Source organism: Canis lupus, chromosome 11, assembly GCF_003254725.2.
Source record: "Canis lupus dingo isolate Sandy chromosome 11, ASM325472v2, whole genome shotgun sequence".
Lineage (NCBI taxonomy): Eukaryota > Metazoa > Chordata > Mammalia > Carnivora > Canidae > Canis > Canis lupus.
Genome location: NC_064253.1, coordinates 39,234,313 through 39,243,042, shown reverse-complemented (window position 1 = coordinate 39,243,042; position 8,730 = coordinate 39,234,313). Strand labels below are relative to the sequence as shown.

Here is an 8,730-nt window from a genome sequence, read left to right as displayed (position 1 = left end):
GCAGGCTACCTTCTGTCACACTTTTTTTCTGCTTTTCTCCCCCTGCAACGTCCAAAAGAAAAGAGGTGCCTCATTTTACTGAAAGCAACTTTCCCTACATTGGAGAACCAGATCCCCAGCCCTTTTCGCCCCGGCATCACCTTGGTGAAACTTCAAGAATGTGCCCATACACAAAAGAGAATTTGCTCCTCCTTCTGGGAAACTGCTTCCTCCGGGCCCCATCGGGTTTGCCAGAACCAGCTGAAAGTTCTGCAATCTTAACTACTTCAGGACGTCAGATCTGGTCAAGGTCCAGGCTATAAGGTGTTAGCACCTAGGGGTGGGCTGCAGTGGAGAGAGAAAAAGAGAGAGAATGGGAGAGAGGGAGGGAGGGAGGCAGGGGGACCCCGTGTGTTCCGCAAAGTGCCCCTCTCCTGCACCCAGCCATGAGTGTATGAAATAATTCCTCCTTTGTCCACCAGCTGGCTTTCAAAGCTGTCGGGATGAGCCTGCTGGACCTGTCTGGGAAGCTTGTTAAACTGCACCGAGTAAGTCAGGGAGAAGGAGGGGTGGGGAAAAGATGAAAGAGTGAACACAATCTGTGTGAGGCAGTGGCCCTGACTCTAAAGAAACAGCCGATCTAAGGAAAGGAAGAGCTTCCTCTAAAACCAGCGCCTGCATGCAATGCAAATGACCCCGCGTGCAGCTGCCTCTGGCAGGCAGCCACCCGCCTCCCGAAGAATAAAGTCAGGGCAACAATTCCCTCCTGAATCCTGAAGCTTAGTGACTTCAAACAAGAAAAAAGAAAAGTGACATGCTTTTTTTTTTTTTTTTTCTTTCCCCAGTGAACTCATCCCTTCCCCAAATCGTGCTGATGACCTCATCATCTGCAGCTGTGTGCTCTGAGCTCACCCACCCTTCAACTCCCAGGGGATCACATCTGGCGGGGGAGCCCTGGTACCTGGGGCGGGCACATCTGGAGGTAACTCCCCTTGGAAATGGAGGGCTTTGTGACCTCCCTTCACTCTTACCGACGACGCAGCCAAGTGGCAAAGGGGCCCTCAGCAATTTTCTTCCTTGGGAGAGAGCCCTCTGGTCTTCATGCAGTAAGGATTTATAGGGGAAAACACTGAGGTCAAGGTTAGCATTTTGGATATCTTTTCCTTTCTCACGTTTATATTCGTGAGTGATTGCAGAGCTGACCTTAGACATGATGTTGGTCTTTTGAATCCATGCTGCCCATGTTTGTTCTATAGTCTGGCAAGGCCTTGGTTGACAAAGGCTGTTAAGGTATTAACTGATATGGATAATGACCCCAACTGACAGAATTAAATTGACTTTAGAAGCCCTTATGGTAAGAATGGCCCCGTACTATCTGTATCTAGGGGAAAGCATACACACTGAAGAAGGGGTCCTTTGCCCTATTGTGAGAATATCAGTTGACCCAACAAACCCTCAGAAAAGCCACATGGCAGTCCTCTAGACATCAAGGACCTTAAAAATGCTCCGATGTTGTGATCCAGAGGTTGTGTTTCTGGGACTCTCTCCTACAGATAATACAGAAATGTACTACACTATAGTGATGATCTTCACTCCAGCATTATGTATTATAGTAAAAAGAATAATCCCCCCACAAATCCTAAAGAATCTAATTAAATGCCCAACATTAGAGAAATAACTGTTTAAATAACTGTTAATAAATGTTATATTCGTAACATGCAACATTTTACAGTCATGAAAAATGATGGGGAACGGTTTAAGGTGCAATTGTTTGGACATGCTGTGATGGAACATTCCAAAATACAAAACGATTCCAACTTTGTATGCAATGATACATGTATGGGCAAAAGGATTAAAAGAACATATATACAACTTCCACAAGAGTTATTTTTAGAAGGGGATAATATTACTACTATCTGTCTCTTTTTTAGGCCTTACTGTGCTTTTAAATTTTGTATAGTGAGTATGCTTTACTTTTATAATTAGGAAAAATAAGTTATTTTAAAAAGGGGAAAAAATTAAAACCTTGGTAGATCAGTGCCCTTGGCAGGACATAATGAATTATAAGCCTGGGGATTATACACTAAAATGGTGCGGGTATTAGGCAGGTAATATAAATGAGTGAGCTAGGACTGGTATAAGAAAATGACAAACCACAGGAGAGCTTATATTCAATCCTGATGATGTTTATCATGTGAAAATATAAGTGGCTCAGAGTTACTGAGTCAGATTTTTCTAGGGAAGTCCTAAATCAATATTTTTAAGTGAAATTGACTGATTTTTCTTTTCTTTTTAAAGATTCATCCGAGGGAGAGAAAAAGAGAGAGAGATGGTGTGGAGAGGAGAGGGAGAAGGAGAGAAAAATCCAAGTAGACTCCTTGCTGAGCACTGAGCCCCACAAAGAGCTGGACCCCAAAACCTTGAGATCATGACTGACCTGAAATCAAGAGTCAAATGCTCAACTGACTGTACCACCCAGGCACCTTGAAATTGACTGATTTTTAAATGAAGGCAACAAACTCACATTAAACAAAAATCAGCTACATGTGTTGGGCAAACAAAATATCTAGCCTAAAAAAAAAAAAAAAATCTAGCCTGCTGGGCATCTTTCTGAAACCTACTCATTAGACAATGAAAGCATACTCATGGGGAGCCATCCACCAGCCTGGGACACATATTGTCAAATAGTTTTTCCATAAGTAAACAAATCTACATTTCCATTAACTATTCATTAACTGTTCTCCACTTCCCATACTCTCACCAGGACAGTTTGCTCAAGTTTTTACGTATCACTGATCTTAAAGATGAATGTTCATACCAAATTGTATCAACTTGCATTTGTTTAATTAATGTTATCAAACAGATCTCATATGTTTATTGACCTTTGGTATTTTTTACTTTTATGAATTGCCTGTTCCTATTTTTTGCCCATTTAAGAATTGTGTCTTGGACTTTTTCTTATGGTTTTATATAAACTTTTTATTTTTGTGTACTATGGATATTAACTGTTTCTCTCATATGAATTACACTGTAAAAATTTGTCATTTGTCTTTTAACCTTATATAATAGGGTAACATTTTTATTATTTTAACAATTGTCATCAGAGTATTTTGAGTGGGAAATTAATTTTGCTTAGAATAGCTTAAGGAATCACTTAGATTATGGACAGTGAGTGTAGTTGGTACAAAAACAGTGAAACAAAGGGACAGCCAAACTCAGTGGAGAGCTGGCAAATGTTTAACAAAAGACAGAATAAAAAGAGAGAAAAGTGGGAAAAGACTTTTGCAACACACTTAATTCATAGGTATTAATATTCAGTTTATATAAAGAAATGCTACAAATTGAGAGAAAAAATGTAGACAGCCAATAGAAGAATAGACGAATTAAACAAATACTTCATAAGAGATCCAAATGGCCAATAAGTATACATAAATTTTCTAAAACCTAACTAGTAGATAAATGTAAATTAAAACATCAATTAAAACACACCTATCAGATGTTTGCTGCCCCCAAATGTTTTTGAGGATGTGGAATATCAGGAATTCATCTAAATCACTGATACAAAAAAAATTATCACTGATACGACTATATAATCTTTTTGGAAAAGCTTCTGGGGTAGTTTTCCCAGCATAGACATGCATATACTGTGACCTGGGAGATTTTCTGTGCTTTGTGTATATATATTCAATAATGTTTACTGAAGCCTTATTTATGACTTCCCCAAACTAGAAACAAATAACCATCAACATGTAATAGATAAACAAATTGTGATATGGAAAACTATATAGCTGTGACTATGAACCTATTAAAGCTGCATGAGCCAGCATGGATAAATCTTGCCAATAGGTGTTGGGCAAGAAAAGTGAGACACAAAGAACATTCACAGAGATTATTCCATGTATAAAAAGTTCAAAAAGAAACAAAATTATATGGTTTAAAGATGTGTGCTCAGGTGTTAAAATTATAAAGAAAAATGAGGGTGTGATTACTATCTTGGAATCCTGGTTGGTTTTAGCAGATAGAGTGGTAGTTGTGTTAGGAAGAGGGGTGTGTGTGTGTGCACGCATGCATGTGTTTGAGAAAAGTCCCAAGATATCAATGATGTTGTCTTTGACGTAGGTATTTGCTATTTAACATTTATGTGTTTTGCATTTGTACCTCATGTTATATTTAACAATAAAATAGGAACTTGGGGATTTAGGAAAAGCAGAAAAGTGAGGATACAGGAAATAAGAAGGAGGATTACTGTAATAGAAAGGGCTGGACAACATAACAGGACTGAAAGCTGCAGGGAAATATTAATTTTTTTCCAAAGAGGAGAGTGTACAAGGGAATTTTTAGGATGAAACAAGTCCAATATTCAATTTGATGTTGTTGGTATATGTCTCTCACTCTAAACCTTCAATAAATTTTGTTAAACACATCAATATTTTACCTGAGATTTTTGAGGAAATAAGAGTAACTGAGTTGACATGAAAATGGGAGGAAAGTGTAGGTAGATTTAGATTGAGGATTCTTTGAGAGAGGTGAGGGGTGGCCAGTCTCCCAGGATCTAGAATAGGAACTTAAGCCAAATGATTATGAGTGTCCAAAGAAAGGTGGCTTACCTGATGTTCATAGAGATTAGTTTATGGCAAGATTTTTCTTTTCCTCCTTCTATTTCTTTATTCCATACAGAAATCTAAAACTTATAATCAAGTGTTTATTTTTTGATTAATGGCTTTTCATAATTGGCTTGAAAGATATTTTATTATTTCAAAGACATTTAAATCCTCAGTTTGCTTAGAATTCTACTTAGTGTAAAGACAGGGGAAGAGCTCGATTTTGTTTTCCCAGAAAGCCAGCTCAATCTTTTTCTCGTTTAATTTTAAATGCCTCATTTAATCGTAAATTAAATTTCACATTTATATACTCTGTATTCTATTCCATTGATTCTATTTCTGTGCTGCCACCATCTTTAAAACTACCATAGTTTGATGATAAATTTAAAAATCTAATAGGGAAGATCTTCCCTGTCAGTATTTTCTTGGCACTTCCCCTCCGATGATTCTTTCAATACAGCTTAGAACCATTTTGCCATATTACAAAACAAAACCCTGTTCGGGACTTTGATAGGGATATTGTTGAATTTACAGATAACTCTTAGAAGTACAAAATATTCCCTTTTTAAAAAAAAGATTTTATATATTTATTTGAGAGAGAGAGAGAGAGAGACAGAGAGAGCACCAGCAGGGGAGAGAGGCAGAAGGACAGGGAGAGGGACCAACAGACTCCCCGCTGAGTGAGGAGCCCAACACCAGGCTTGATCCCAGGACCCTGAGATCATGACCTGAGCTGAAGTTAGGTGGTTACCCCACTTAACTACCCAGGTGCACCAATACACAGTATTCTTATTTTTAAAAAAACTTGTACTCTAATCATTCGTTTATTTTTGTATATTTCTCTTTTTTTAAAAATTTTTCTTTATCAATATCCTAACTATTTATCATTGCTAAATAAACTATCTTGTTTATCAGTTTTAGCAGTCAGCATTAATTTTAAAACTTTGATAGTTATTTGTTTCTACATTAAAAGATTAGCTACATTTCATTGGGGGATGTCAGTTGTCATCATTGTTTTTGTTTTTAATACATTATATTTCCTTCTATTTAATGGAAAATCTTCCCAGATTCTGGCACCAAGTTGACAGTCTGTTTAGAGTGGTAGGAGTTTTCAACTTTTCTTGTTTTTCTGTGTCTCCATAGATAATCAGTAGAAAGGTAAGGAGGATATACCAGGAAAGTCTAGGCAGGCACCATTTTAAATGAGAAATCTAATAAATAATAGACTTCCAAGGAATAATTTATGTGTCTTAGTGCTGCTCAAGTTTACAAACCTAGTCTGTTGTTTTCTTTATTTCAAACCCATTCCTGTCATGTTAATTGATATATGCATCTAATATCTGTATGTTTGAGTTTTAAATGTATATGATTTCATGGTGTACTTAATATATAAAGTATGTGGCATGTTCTAGCACCTGTCAATGTTGCTTTTCATCAGACCCAACCAGAGCAGGAATCTTAGTACTTTTATTTAATTCCAACTTTAGTCCTTTTATGATAATCAAATGTCAATTGCCCAGGACCAGGGATGGAAAAGCACTGTACTGTGTGCCTGGGGGTTCTTGAAATAAAAGGGTGGGTAATTTATATTTTTAATATAAGTGATTTAGGGCCTGAGGCTTTTATCCAATTAAGTAGAGAATCAAATTAGCTAGAGATTAAATGAAGATGGAATGAGGGGAAGTCTTGCTGGCTCCTGAGTTTTCTAAAGGAGGCTTCTTAGAGTGTAGTGGTTCTCATCTTTGACTGCAGAATTACTTGCAGAGTGTTTTTAAAAAAATACTAATACATGGATTCCACTCCTAGAGAGTTCAGTTTGGTTTGACAAATAGCCTGGGCATCAGGAATTTAAAAATCTCTCCAACTAGTATGATTCTCACATGTGGCCATGGTTGAAAATGACATAGTTCTCAATCCCCACTGAGGTAAGGGTCACCTTGGGACTAGTTTAAAACTAGAGATTCCAGGGCCCTGCCTAGATACCCTATTGACATAGTGGACTAGGATAGAGTCTAAAAACCTGCATTTCTCTATATGATTGTGCTGTAAAGGATTCATGTTCTACTCAAGGGTGGGTCTGTCTGATTGTAGTTGATTCTCTCCCCTACTGCCTTTAACTTGGCTCTCAGAATATCTTTGTTAAATATCTATCCCTTCCCCAATCTAGAACATTCACTGGTTGCCCACTGTATTAAAAACACAGTCTTTAGTGTGGCTTTGAAGGTCTTCCCCCACCTCCAGCTTTCATCCAACTACTTGACCTTCTCAAGCATTCCATTCAAACCCTCTCTATCTCTTTTTAAAGATTTGTTTATTTATTTGAGAGAGACAGAGACAGAGAGAGAGAGAGAGCAGACAAATAACAGAGGGAGAGAATCTTCAAGTGGACTCCCCGCTGTGAGGAGCCCAAAGTAGGGCTCAATCTCAGGACCCCTGAGATCATGACCTGAGCTGAAACCAAGAGTCAGATGCTTAGCTGACTGAGCCGCCACCAGGGAACCCCATCCCAAACCCTCTCCTAACATGCACATTAAACCCTTCCCTGCAGTGATTTCTGCCTTCTCAGAGCCTTTGCTTAGGCAGTCACCTCTGTATAAGCCTTTTGCACCTTGACCCACTGAATCCTCTTCTTCAGCAGCTAGAATGCTATGACTTTCATGAAATTTTTATCTTTCCAAATTAAGATAATTCATGCTTTTTCTATATGCCTATTGCAATTGAGCTGTGTCTCTCTTTTGTTTGGCTTGGATGGACTTGAGCTGTAGAAAGCTGAGTTAATCATACTCCTCTATGCACAGTGCATTCTCTTCCTTGGTTAAAGCAAGGCCTCTCTAATATGTTTGAACAGTGTCTGAAAATATGTGTGTATCCTCCTAAAATAAGTCATGTTACCTTGTGTATAGATGCTTTTAATTTACATAAATGGTTTTATGCTGTAAACCTCACTTTTTATTTTTTACCAGATTTTTTATGATCTATCCACATTGCTAAAATCAAATCCAATTCATTACTTCTACTAGCTACATAGTATCCCTTAGGGGGCATTCACCACATTTTACTTGTCTGTTCCCCTCTTAAAGGATGCCAGTTTGCCTCTAATACTCCATTGTCTCAAGGATACCACAGTGAGCATTCTCAGAGGCAGCCTCTGATGGATCTGTGTGAGAATTTCTCTGAAACACTGACTGAAGGATGGGGTTACTTAGTCATAGGACATATGCTGCCTCAGTTCCACCAGACACTACCAGGACATCCTTCAGGTGGCTCTGCAGTTGCATTTCCTGTCTGGTCTCAGACACTCACCTCCTAGGGTGTACTTAATCTTTGTCCCTCTAAACAAACCACCCTGACAAGGGGAGGCATCATTTGTGAACTCAAGACCTTATAGAAAAAAAAAATGAGTCAGGATCTTGAGGTTGTAATTTTACAAAAAACCTTTGAGATATTTTTATGTCTGCTACAGAAATAATTTTAAAAACCATACACTTACTGAGGAGATCATCAATGATATTTTATAAGCCAAAGGTAATAATAGATCATTCAATGAGGGAGAGTAAGAGATCCAAAGGTCTGGTCTGTCCCAAGAAAAAGTAATCTAGAAAACATAGTGACTACAGTTTGATTTGGCCCATTTCATGGTCTTGAGTAACTCCAGATCACTCAATCTGAGATTTTTGCTATTGGAGAAACAATCCTCAAAAGTCAATTCACAAATGTTAAAATTTTAGAAAAGAGGAAGTGTGTCGGTGAGGGAATTACCATCACAGGATAAGTTCCTTAAGAATAGCAAGGAAAAATCATCATGTATAGTTAACACTTTTTGAGAACTTATATGCCAAGTACTATACTAAGTAATGCACCAAACATTATCTTATTTATTTCTCATCAATCCTATGAAGTAGAAATTATCATCTCTTTTTAAGGATGAAAACACTCAAGCTTAAGGAATTTAAATAATTTGGCCAGAGCCATACAACTACTAGATAGCAAAGCCAAGAGCTGAATCTAGATTTTAAAATTCCTTTTGTTTTTCATTCCAGATTTCAAGCTCATAGCTAGGTGCAGAAAAAGCACAGGCTTAGTTAGAAGCAGGCAAACCAAATTTAATTTCTTGTTTTGTTCACAGCTTACTAGTTATAAGCTGCTGGGT

The 8,730-nt window shown here is 37.8% G+C and overlaps 1 long non-coding RNA gene across 1 annotated transcript; it reads left to right on the top strand.

Moving 5' to 3' along the window:
• Positions 1 to 385: 385 nt before the first annotated feature.
• LOC112650312 (uncharacterized) lies at positions 386 to 6,515 on the top strand. The gene is made up of 3 exons (XR_004803455.2): positions 386 to 527; positions 825 to 961; positions 2,278 to 6,515. It is a non-coding gene; the product is annotated as an uncharacterized LOC112650312 (long non-coding RNA).
• The last annotated feature ends 2,215 nt before the right edge of the window (positions 6,516 to 8,730 follow it).